The sequence below is a fragment of the Scyliorhinus canicula genome, chromosome 6 (assembly GCF_902713615.1).
Source record: "Scyliorhinus canicula chromosome 6, sScyCan1.1, whole genome shotgun sequence".
Lineage (NCBI taxonomy): Eukaryota > Metazoa > Chordata > Chondrichthyes > Carcharhiniformes > Scyliorhinidae > Scyliorhinus > Scyliorhinus canicula.
Window position 1 is genome coordinate 49,087,836 of NC_052151.1, and position 13,261 is coordinate 49,101,096.

Consider the following 13,261-nt stretch of genomic DNA (forward strand, 5'->3'; position numbering starts at 1 on the left):
CAACTCAAATCTCACATGATGATAATTTGTCAGTGTAAGAGACTGGTAAAAGCTGTATCAATGTGTAATTCTGAACAATAGCAAATATATCCAGATATCAGTGCAGAAAAGAGTCAAATCACACCGACACCTAGCTTAAGTCATCTGAGCTGTGAAAAGCCTCACATTATTTACTCCGAAGAAGAGTAAGCTCAAGGAGTTAAAGGAAAAAGTGCTTGCATTCACATATCACCTTACATGACATCAGGGCATGCCAAAATACTCAAAAGCCAATGAAATATGAGGGAAGTGTAGTCTCTATTGGAATGCAGGAAAAGTGATAGCTAATGTGAGACAGTAGAGGGTCTTTTTAAACTTTAAAGTTGAATAGCAGAACAGATTGTCTGCCCATTGTAGAACCTGACTAATTAACCACCCACCCATTCACTCTACCAGATTGCCAGCCAGATGGCAATGTTGTAAAGTAGCCCTATGATAAGGCGCCGTATTTAGGTGCTGGGGCTTTCTTTTCTCAAACGACGCACAGTGAAACCAGAAATTGTTGGTCACAATATTTATATGATTCATTTATTTATCTAACATCTTTGTCAGACATTCCTCTGTTATTTTAAAGGAAGTGTTAATCCATGGCAGCATGGTGGCACAGTGATTGGCACTGCTGTCTCACAACGAAAGGGACCCCAGTTCAATTCCGACCTTGGGTGACTGTCTGTGTGGAGTTTGCACGCTTTCCCCGTGTCTACGTGGGTTTCCTCCGGATGCTCCAGTTTCCTCCACACAGTCCAAAGATGCGCAGGTTAGATGGATTGGCCATGCTAAATTTCTCCTTAGTGTCCAAAAATGTGCGGGTGAGGCAGGGTTGTGGGGATAGGACGAGAGGATGGGACCAAGCAGGGTACTCTTTCAGAGGGTCAGTGCATTCTACACTGCAGTAATTCTATTCCATCCTGCTATAAATGCCTCAACACTTTACAGCTGGTATATTAACCCAGTGGGAGAATTGTGAGCATTTCGCTCTGAGATAAATCCATATTAGGAAACAAAAAATGGGTCGCAATGCTGTGGGAAGACATTTAAATTTTTTTAATAGGTTTTTAAAAAAAACACCACCAGTTGTAAAGTGCTCTCGGGGCAGGAGTCCATTATGCAATGTGCAATATTGAAAGAAAAACTTTCATGTGATATACAATTACTAGACTCTGCAGGGCTGCATTTAAAAGACTATCATGTGATGTTATTGCATGTGACTTTTTATTTGATGTAATTTGTGATTCTTAAAAGAAGACTGTTCATAAATTCTCCCTTCGGATCCTTCGGCAACTCTCTTGCAACATTATCTTCTTCAAGAACGAGTCTCCTCTGGATTTTTCACTGTCATGTGCACACACAATTAACGCACATCTGTTGCAATCCAGCAGCTCCCAGTAACATACTTGTGTAGATACGGTTGCCATGGTTCCTCATCTTCCCACCAAGATTTGCCTCAACTGCCTGAACACAGAACTACTGCAATGTGTCCTATTATCCTCATAAATGCAGCAAAGAAGCTGACAGAAATAATAATCCATGGGTTATGAAAACGTATGCATCAGAATTTGAAAGTAAATACTTCTTTGAATTAAGAAAAACAAATGATATTCGAGCATAGTGCACGTGATAGAAGTAAAACAATGAAACTGTCAGAGAAGCATTCAGAAATCGTTGAATTGCATTTTATGTGATGGTCTTCATGTGCACTTATGTTGTAGTGTTGCTTTCTTGCTTAAACATGACTCTGGATGGCTGTCAGAACCCAAATATGCCACAGGATGCTGAAAAATTTGTAAACGGTACTTTTATAAAATACCAAGCACTCATTGGACAGAAAATGAGTTCTTCATCAAAATAATTATTCACTCTTTCAGTCAACTTGGAACCTAGATGAATTAGAGCTAGCCCTGCACAACTCCTGAATGTTGCTATACATATGGGAAATAAAAGCAGCAAAAAATGTCCTTCTGAGCCAGCCTCAAATTGGAAGAATGCATTATACCAAGTGAGGTAGAACATGCAATTTGCAAGAACACCAAATGTAAAAGGAACAATGATTTGTACTACATGAGAAGAGAGTGCTGATTGCTTGGCAAGTGGGCTCTGATTGGTTGAGGCCATGCCATGGTGATTGTGCCAGTTAACTGATGATTGATGGTTAACTACAAGCTTTGTTTAAATTCAAACTGGGCCGGTTGACTCTGGTCAAGGCACTGCCCTGGCGAACCATTGCCCTGAGGACCAATCAGAATCAACCTGCCATGTTTGAATTTAAACCAAGTTTGGTTGTTTACTGTCAGTCATCGACTAACTGGTGCATTATCCATGACAACACCGCTACCAATCAGCGTCTACTTGTGAACCAATCAGCACTCTCTTCCGAAGCAAGTCCCCTTCACATTTGGTATTCTCGTAAATTGCCCTGATGAGTGCAAGCTGAAAAGCTTTGATAACGGGTGACTTTGTTCAGTAATACTCCAGTTCTGTTCTTTAAAATTACTATTTTTAACAATGCATCAGAATGAGTGATGTGATATTATAACATTATAGCAGCTTAACATACAAGTAGTTGCTAAGAAAATGATTTGTCAGAATTTCATGGGACATTAATGCTCTATTACACATCAAGTGAGCAATTGGTTTTGTTCCATGAGGCAGAGGGAGCTAGAGCATAGCTGATCTTGGAATTGATGCTTGTTTCTCCTTCAGCAAAGAAAAGATGAATAGTTGGATATTTCTCATGTCCCTCTTCTGTTCATTTGCAACAGATATAGCAATTAAGTATTATTGACTCAAAATGCCTGCCTCAGTGTCATAATTTACCATGTCCTTTCGTTTTAGCACTGTGTAAGTGAAGAAAGCTGACCTCCCTCAGAGCAAGTACTAGTTTTTCTCAACATCCTGCTGTTAATACACAATTTTTCCACTTCTATATACAGTGAAACCTGTCCTTCTGCTCACCTTGATTAAAAAGCCATCTGTCTAAATGCTCAATTTGCCTCCGAACCAACAGACTATTAATCTCATTAAAGATGCAGTGCCCATAATATAAAACAATTTGTACTCCGATGAATATAACTTCACTGGATTTTATTTTGATGAGCAAACAAGTCAGAAATGGTAACAAGTTTTTAGAAGGAGCCTTCAGCCCAATTTCTATTCCTCTCTTATTTATTGTAAATGAAGAGATCCCAGCCCCTCATGTTTATGAAACAAAAGCAACTGGAGGCTAAATCCTCTCCTGACATTCTTTATTCATTTGCCAGCGCTGCCTTCATTTATGAATCCTGTTTCGTTTCTCTCACAAAGGCAGCAGGTGGATGAACGTACTGAGCTCGCCACAGTTAACAGGAGCGCCATTATTTCAGAATCTATCCTAGCATATGCCAGAAAAAGTCAAGCACAGGAAAATGCTCCCCCCCCCCCCCCCCCCCGCCCCCACCCCCACCGAAAGCCACACAGAAACGTTCAGCGATGAAGTTTTTTTTTCCTTAAATAGAGCAATTACAAAAGCAAAGATGTTCTGCCTGACACCATGTGCCTTTTACACAAGCTGTTTTGCTCAGCTGATAGAATAATATTTATCATAATAATTATTCAAAACTATTTACATTCTTTATATGGAGACAGCAGAATGCATTGAATGTTTAAGCACCAGCAGCTGTTTCCTCTTCATCTGCATGCAATACAGAAGATGGAGTGCTAAACAGCAAATGTTCCCTTGACAACCAGTTTGCAACTAATGGACAGGCGAGCTAAAATAGTCAATTACAACAATATCTACAGTCACAACTTGAAAATAACTGCAGATACAATTATTATTTCACTGTTTTGAGGTGATGGCACATCTCCCGTGAGGTCGAATTGTCATTTTAAGCTGCATTCCAATTAACCTGGTCATGTTTCTTGCACCTTTGTGCCAATATTTCAAATTTGTTTTTATCTCTGCCGAAGCCCAGCAACAAATTGAGTTTGAGATGGTGGTTGGCGCTTCCAATCGACAGAGTTCATGGTTTTAAAAAAAAATATATTCATTCATGTGTTAAGGGTGCTCACGTTTGTTGCCCACTGCTAATTACTCATGAGAAGTTGGTGGTGAGTCGCATTCTTGAACTGCCACAGTCTTGTGGTGTAGATGCACCCACACTGCCATAGCGAGGGAGCTCCAGGATTTTATCCCAGTGACAATGAAGGAACGGCAATATAACTCCAAGTCAGGATGGTGCGTGATACTGCGTGGGGGGGGGGGGGGGGGGGGGGAGACCTGCAGGTAGTAGATCTCAGCCATGCGCCTCAGTCTATGATCTTGTACGTGATCGAGGTTGTGGGTTTAGAAAGTGCTGTCGAAGGATCCTTGGCAAGTTGCTCACTGCATTGTGCAGATTGACGTATTGCAGCCACTGTATGTCATTGACGGAGAGAGTAAATGTTGAAAGTGATGGATGAGCTAACAATCAATAGGTTTGCTGTGTCCTAGATGGTGTCAAGCTTCTTGACTGTTGTTGGAGCTGCAGTCACCCAAACAAGTGGAGTGAATTCCAGCACACTCCTGACTTATGCCTTATAGTTGTTGGACAGACATAGAACATAGAACATTACAGCGCAGTACAGGCCCTTCGGCCCTCGATGTTGCGCCGTCCTGTGAAACCCCACTAAAGTCCCTCTACACTATTCCCTTATCGTCCATATGCCTATCCAATGACCATTTGAATGCGTTTAGTGTTGGCGAGTCCACTACTGTTGCAGGCAGGGCATTCGACGCCCTTACTACTCTCTGAGTAAAGAACCTACCTCTGACATCTGTCCTATATATATCTCCCCTCAATTTAAAGCTATGTCCCTTCGTGCTGGACATCACCATCCGAGGAAAAAGGCTCTCAATGTCCACCCTATCTAATCCTCTGATCATCCTGTATGCCTCAATTAAGTCACCTCTTAAACTTCTTCTCTCTAATGAAAACAGCCTCAAGTCCTTCAGCCTTTCCTCATATGATCTTCCCTCCATACCAGGCAACATCCTTGTAAATCTCTTCTGTACCCTTTCCAATGCTTCCACATCCTTCCTATAATGTGGCGACCAGAACTGCACGCAATACTCCAAATGCGGCTGCACCAGAGTTTTGTACAACTGCAACATGACCTCATGGCTCCGAAACTCAATTCCTCTACCAATAAAAGCTAACACACCGTATGCCTTCTTAACAACCCTCTCAACCTGAGTGGCAACATTCAGGGATCTATGGACATGGACACCGAGATCTCTCTGCTCGTCCACACTACCAAGAAACTTACAATTAGCCCAGTACTCTGTCTTCGTTATTCCTTCCAAAATGAATCACCTCACACTTTTCTGCATTAAACTCCATTTGCCACCTGTCAGCCCAGCTCTGCAGCTTATCTATGTCCCTCTGTAATTTGTAACATCCTTCTACACTGTCCACAACTCCACCGACTTTAGTGTCATCTGTAAATTTACTCACCCATCCTTATGCCCTCCTCCAGGTCATTTATAAAAATGACAAACAGCAGTGGCCCCAAAACAGATCCTTGTGGTACACCACCAGTAACTGGATACCAGTCAGAACATTTCCCATCAACCACCACCCTTTGTCTTCTATCAGCTAGCCAATTTCTGATCCAAACTGCTAAATCACCCTGAATCCCATGCCTCTGTATTTTCTGCAATAGCCTACCATGGGGAACCTTATCAAAGGCTTTACTGAAATCCATATACACCACATCAACTGCTTTACCCTCATCCACCTGTTTGGTCACCTTCTCGAAGAACTCAATGAGGTTTGTGAGGCATGACCTACCCTTCGCAAAACCATGTTGACTATCTCTAATGAAATTATTCCTTTCCAGATGATTATACATCCTATCTCTTATAAACCTTTCTAAGACGTTTCCCACAACAGAATTAAGGCTCACTGGTCTATAGTTACCGGGGTTATCTCTACTCTCCTTCTTGAACAAGGGGATAACATTTGCTAGTCCTCTGGCACTATTCCTGTCGACAAAGATGACTTAAAGATCAAAGCCAAAGGCTCAGCAATCTCCTCCCTAGCCTCCCAGAGAATCCTAGGATAAATCCCATCCGGCCCAGGGGACTTATCTATTTTCACACTTTCCAGAATCGCTAACACCTCCTCCTTATGAACTTCAAGCCCTTCTAGTCTAGTAGCCTGTATCTCAGTATTCTCCTCGACAACTTTGTCTTTTTCCTGTGTGAATACAGACGAAAAATATTCATTTAGCACCTCTCCTATCTCCTCGGACTCCATGCACAACTTCCCACTACTGTCCTTGACTGGCCCTACTCTTACCTTAGTCATTCTTTTATTCCTGACATACCTATAGAAAGCTTTAGGGTTATCCTTGATCCTACCTGCCAAAGACTTCTCATGTCCTCGCGTGGCTCTTCTTAGCTCTCTCTTCAGAGCCTTCCTAGCTAACTTGTAACTCTCAAGCGACCCAACTGAACCATCATGTCTCATCTTCACATAAGCCTCCTTCTTCCTCTTGACAAGTGTTTCAACTGCTTTAGTAACCCATGGTTCCCTCGCTCGATGACTTCCTCCCTGCCTAACAGGTACATACTTATCAAGGACACGCAGTAGCTGTTCCTTGAACATGCTACACATTTCCATTATGTCCATCCCCTGCAGTTTTCCTCTCCAGCCAATGCATCCTAAGTCTTGCCTCATCGCATCATAATTGCCTTTCCCCCAGCTATAACTCTTGCCCTGTAGTGTATACCTATCCCTTTCCATCGCTAAAGTAAACGAAATCGAATTGTGGTCACTATCACCAAAGTGCTCACCTACCTCCAAATCTAACACCTGTCCTGGTTCATTACCCAGTACCAAATCTAATAGGGCCTCGCCTCTTGTTGGCCTATCTACATAGGCGAGCATAAGCTCCTGCATTTTCCCCTCCGAGTTACGCAGCATCCTGACTTGGTAATTAATCATCAATCCTTCATCATTAGTTAATCAAAATTAGTACTGAGCCATATGAGGATGCATTTGGATAATCAATGTGTTGTTTACTTCTAAGTAGTATTTTAAAGAAGGAGAGGTAGAGGAACTGAGAGGTTTAGCGAGTGAAAGACAGAGTTTAGTGTCCAAGAAGCTGAGAGGCGCAGTGGCCAAAGTTGGAGAGATTAAAATCAGGGATGTGTAAGGAGTCAGAATTGGTGACCTCAGAGGGTTTAAGGACTGAAGAAGGTAACAGAGATAGAAAAGGTTGAGGTCATGGATGAATGTGAAATCAAGGGTGATGAAACAAACAGTGATATCATGTGATGCTTGAATTTACCTAACTTGTTATCAGGCCACAAAGATGAAGAAAAGTACCTATCTGCATGAGGAACAATTACAGATCACTTACTAACCATAGGCACAGCGTCGTCAAAACAAAGGTGTTACACATTTGGTTCCGGGATTTTCTAATAAATTTTGTTACTAATCATTTTAAACTCTGAAGCAAAAATGGGGATTATATAGTATTCATCTTTGTTTCAATAAGCAGAACAAAAAACAGTTCTCTGTACTGAATTTTGCTGGGCCCTCTGTGTCTGCTGTGATGTTCAAGTTGAGTCACAGAGGGTTAACAAGAAAACCCGAGAGAATAGAGCAGCCTCGTGATCTGAATGCTACAAATCTGCTGCGTGTTTGTCTTCTTCAACTTACTCATCAGTTGCATCACACATTGACTTCTCTTGAATTACTTCCATTTGAGTTTCTGAGAAGACATTGAGTGGTTTCATCTGGTGATTCTCATGACTATGTTTTCTGCTGTCTGACTTTTGTCTGCAAGGAAAATATTAATTGAGCTGTATGTTTTTGGTATTATGTTATGACTCTTTTGTTTTATGACATTTGAATACTGTTTTATGACTCCTTCTACTCATCAAAGAATATTTGAAAGAAGCCAAACTGTTTCAAATCAAAACCAGCTGATGGCTGCAATTGTCAAATAATAATTAATTTTAATTATTTTTCACTGCAGCTTCTTGGGTGATTCCTTCAGACAGGTTTGTACTGAAGGACTCTTCATTACTTCTTTATGTGTTGCAATTCGAGCAGGTTACGTAGTGCAGGTCAGATCTAAGCGCTGCAGTCCTGCCACATCCAGCCGTGAATGGTGGTGGACAATTGCGCAACTCACTGGAGGAGGAGGTTCCACAAATATCCCCATTGTGGGAACCCAGTTCATCAGTGCAAAAGACAAGGCTAAAGCATTTGTTACAATCTTTAGCCAGAAATGCTGAGTGGATGATCCATCTGAGCGTCCTCTGGAGGTCCCCAGAATCATAAATGCCAGTCGTCAGTCGATTTGATTCACTCCACGTGATATCACGAAATGACTGAAGGCTCTGGATACTGCAAAGGACCTGACAATACACTGGCAACAGTACTGAAGTCTGTGCTCCAGAACTTGACTCAACCCTAGTGAAGTTAAAACTCACCACTATTCTTAGAATTCCCCCTATAAAAAAAAAGGTTGATATTCTAAATGGTGAACAGGGATTCTCACTCCCTGACTCCAGTGCAGGCTTCTGTGGGTGCTATTCAGGTCAAACTATCTTTTCAAGTTATCCCCCGGTATAACCCATACCTTCACCGAAGAATTTTACCTACTTACCCCTTAATAGCATTGATGTCCTGGGTCCTGCGTTATTAAGGAAGTGAAGTAAGCTAATAACCACTTTTTCAGGTTAAGTTATTTTTATTATTATATTTTTTCTTTTAAAAGTTGCAAACACTTTCTTTACAGAAAGGAAAAAAGATCTTGCTTCTGGCTGCTGCTGGTTGCTTCAGGCCCACCTTGGCAATCGATCTTCTTAAAATCTGGTCTTCTTGAGTTGTATTCGCTGGTGAACTCGGTTGCTGTGTCCTGTTCTTCCCATGCACCGAGCTGTGAGAGCTGGCTCTGCTAGCTATCTCTAAGCTGACTCTGACTCCTGTTTAAAGTCTAGTCTTCCTTAGATGTATAGCTGTTTAAACTCGGCTGCTTGCCTTGTCTTTCCCATGACTGAGCTCTCTCTCTCTCTCTGAGTTCTCCTCCCCTCCTCTCCTGTTGCTGGTTGCTGTCCTGTCCTCTGTCCTCTGCTGCTGCTCCCTGGGTTTATATTCTCTTTCTGAGAGTTATTAAGTTTTAACTACTTTATTGTAAATGGGCTTGTTTCACTTTGATAGTTTAAAAGTATCTTTGATGTAAGCATCTTACTACAACTAATTATTCATTTTGGGCATATCGTCTCCTCTCAGATCTGATTAAAAAATGCTTTGGTTTCAATAGTTAACTTTTATTTCTGTGATTCCGAATCGTTTAATTTTCCAATTGTCCCCAGCTCATAACTTTGCCTTTGATTTTGACTTAAATGATGTTTCTCGTAGACAGGTCGTCTCCAATTCCTTTTAATTGACTTGATGTTCGTAGAATTTTACACTTTAAAATTAACACAAAATTCGACTGGGCATCTTCCATCCTTTCCAGCTGTTTACTAAGAGAGTTTATTTCAATTAAGGTGTGAAACTTTGCTTTTAGCTGTATGCTAAAATTTAACTTGGTTATGACTTGAAAGACTTGCCTGTTTTAAACATTCGTCACTTAATGCAATTGAAACTCTCATCCATGCTTTTTCAGATGCTTCCTGAGATAGTTACATTCCATGAAGGTGTGAGCCATTGTTTTAGCTTACCACATGAGACCGGTGTGTTTGCTAAGCCTGTTTGTGAGCAAGAATCTGCATTTTACAACCCTGCTCTTTGAAGCTGCTATGAAACTTTTGTGGGATCTTTCCCTGTACCCTCTCAAACCAGATATTGCCAGACTTCCATGTTTCAAATGACACATTTTTCTCTATTTTCAAGAACCCTAGCCAAGCTGTTCTAGTATATGCTACAATACTGGCATCTACCTTTACGATCTCAGTTGATGTTATAACTGGATGGGATGATCCCAAAATTGAACCTTGGTTCAAATTACCGTAATTTTTATTTATTTTAATAAAACGTGGAGGAACAAAGTCACAGGGCTGCTAATTATTTTCAACAGCAAGAAAACACATTTATTCAACATGAAAAGTTAAATTATAATACAATACTCCATCATTACCCTTTATCTAAACAAATGCACACAGATTTAAAGATTATCATGGATTACAAAGTACATCTTAAGCCACAATGGTTCCATTAACACAAAAGTCCCCTTTCTGGCAGACAAGATGACTGCAGTCAAATACACACACCACTCTGAACCCAAGTTAATGTCTGCGGTTTTCTCTTCAGAAATCCCCCCAGATTATTGTCACATGAGAATTTCCAAACTTCACTCCCTAAAACATTCTTTAAAATCTTCTCTCATAATAATGCTTTCCCTTAGGTTTGCATTCTGAAATCCAGTCCATGTTTTCCAAATAACTCTTTTAAACAAAGCTTCCGCTCCACGTTTAACAGCAAATTTAAGCCTGGATTACTAGACCAGTGACAATACAAGTACACCACTGCCTCCCCTATAAAAGATGTGAGACTCAATTTCTTAGCCTTGTCGTGCCTGACTTGGTAATGTGACAAAGCTATTTAATTTCATGAGGGGAATCTCGTGATATTTGTAATGCTCGGAACGCCTCATGAGATCGAACAAAATCTCATGGGATGTCGCAAGGTGCGGGCCCTGGACCCTCCCAATAACCCAAATCACCTCGTGGGGCGTTCTTGAGTCCCTCGCACCCCACCTCATATGGACAGGGCACCTGGCACAGCTAATGTCACTTGGGCATTTTGGCACTGCTAGCTTGGCACGCTGGTAGTGCCCCTGCCAGGGTGCCAGGCTGGTAATGTCAAAATACCCAGCTGGCATCAGCAGTGCCAGGGTGCCACCCTTACCTGATGCCAACCACCCAGGGGCCTTTGACCACCTGGGAGACTCCCCCCCCCCCAAGTGTTGTTCCACCTGGTCCCTCATTGCGGGGACCAGTGATAAACGGCGCACGGGAGCCAGTTAGATCTAGTGTCGGCAGAGTTACATGAGCTTTTGTGGGTGGCATCCAGATCTCAATGTCGCATGAAATCTTGCTAGATCTCATGAGGCACAACAATCATAGAGAAATCCAGAAGAGTCCTCTTGCCCTATCTACCGGCCGCATCATATCCCGATTCCGGTGGGACGCCGATGGTAAATTGTGCGCCTTATCCACACTTAAAGAGCATTTTGGTTTACGCTAAAATTTCACCCCCATATTGCAGGTTAAGTTCCTTGCTATAGGGGAAATGAGGTCTGTTTGAACTCAGCACTGAGTTCAGATTGCCCTGCTGATTTAAGGGGTGGGATTCTGTGATCCTGAGGTTAAGTGTTGACGCCATCGGAAACGGCGTCACGTTTCTCGATGGCATCAACATGGCCTCAGGAACAGCAATTCTGGCCCCTATAGGGGCCAGAGTGGTTCACACCGCTCCAGCTGCTGATCCCGGCATCAAGTGGGCACCCCGGGATCCGCGCATGAACCACCAAGGTGGCACCGGCACCAACGCGCGTATGCGCAGTGGCTTCCTTCAACGCGCCGGCCCCGACGCAACATGGCGCAGGGCTACAGGGGAAGACGCGGAAGAAAGGAGGCCGCCAGCCAGAGAGGCTGGCCCGCTGATCGGTGGGCTCCGGTCGCGGGCCAGGCCACGTCGGAGGGCTTCCCCCCCACAGGCCGCCCCCCGACCCTTCCATGCCAAGTTCCCACCGGCTGAGAGCAGGTGTGGACGGTGGCGGCGGGACTCAGCTTTTTTCCGATGGCCGCTCGGCTCATCCCGGGCCGAGAATCGGTGGGCCGGCTGCGTACAGCGGACCCCAACCGGCGTCGCGCCAACCACACGTTGGGGCAGCATGGCGCGATTCACGCCGGTCACAGGGATTCTCCAGCCTGGCCCCGGGCTGAGAGAATCCCGCCCAAGGTTTTTCTTGATTGGGAATCTCATCCTTACCGTTTATAATACAACAGAAATTGAATCTGTCGTAAATGGGGCAGGGTCTCCACATCTGAGTCCCTCCCTGAATTTCAAAGGTCCATGGAGTGTCCACAATGCTATGAAAATCTGGTATGTTAACTCGGTTCTCTATCCACAGATGACAACTGACCTGTTGCATATTCCAGCATTTTCATTTTTTATTACCTTTGAACGCCCTCGATTTCTGCAGGTCGCTATTCCAATGGTATTATTCTTCCATACACATTTGACATGTCATGATCATTGCAGTGGCACCTCTACTGCCTACAGACCTTTGATGGTTTGTGCTGCTCCTCCAGTTAATCCCAAATTACATACAGCATCATCCAGACAAAGCACTTGTGCTTTTTACACCCGTTCAAAACCACTCACAAGTGGCTGTGCATTGTTTTATAAATACACCCAAGAATCCAGCTAGTCAGCAGCATACAATTATGAAACTGTTGCGCATGTCAGGAGCAAAATGGTTAAATCAATGTGTCTCCCATTGTTAGATCATTTGTGCTGAGAGAAATTTCAATCTTCCAAAATGAAGCAGTTGGATTATGGGACGCATTTTAGGTTTAGCGTTCTTGGTGTAGCATTCTGTGCAATTTACATAAACATTGGGAATTCCAACATGTTTGGGAGCATGATGTCAATCTATATCAGGGGTGGGCAAACTTTTCCGTGCAAGGGCCACATTCAGAAATTCACAATTTTAAAGGGCCGCATAGTATATTAAGTAATAGTCCCGGTTGTAACCAATTAGCGTGCGGCATATACCTCAACGCTTCCCCCGGCGGCATCCTGCCTTTAGCCCTCTTTTTCTCGACTTTTCAAAAATGGCGCTTCACCCGGTTATGATTCTGGGCGCCTTATATAGAACATAGAACAGTACAGCATAGAACAGGCCCTTCGGCCCTCGATGTTGTGCCGAGCAATGATCACCCTACTCAAGTCAACGTATCCACCCTATACATCCCCCCCCCCCATTACCTTATAAAAAAAATATTAAAAATTAAAAAAAAAAAAAAAAAAATTTTTATGACTTGATCTTGGTGGGCCGCATAAAGACCTTTGGTGGGCCGCATGCGGCCTGCGGGCCGTAGTTTGCCCACCCCTGATCTTTATACTTCCGTTATAACAACTTCGGCTGCTGAACCCACCTCAATTCTTAGAAAGGGAGCGTGTTAACAAGTGAATTTGTTGATTCAAAATAATGTTGCATGATATCATTTTCTGCT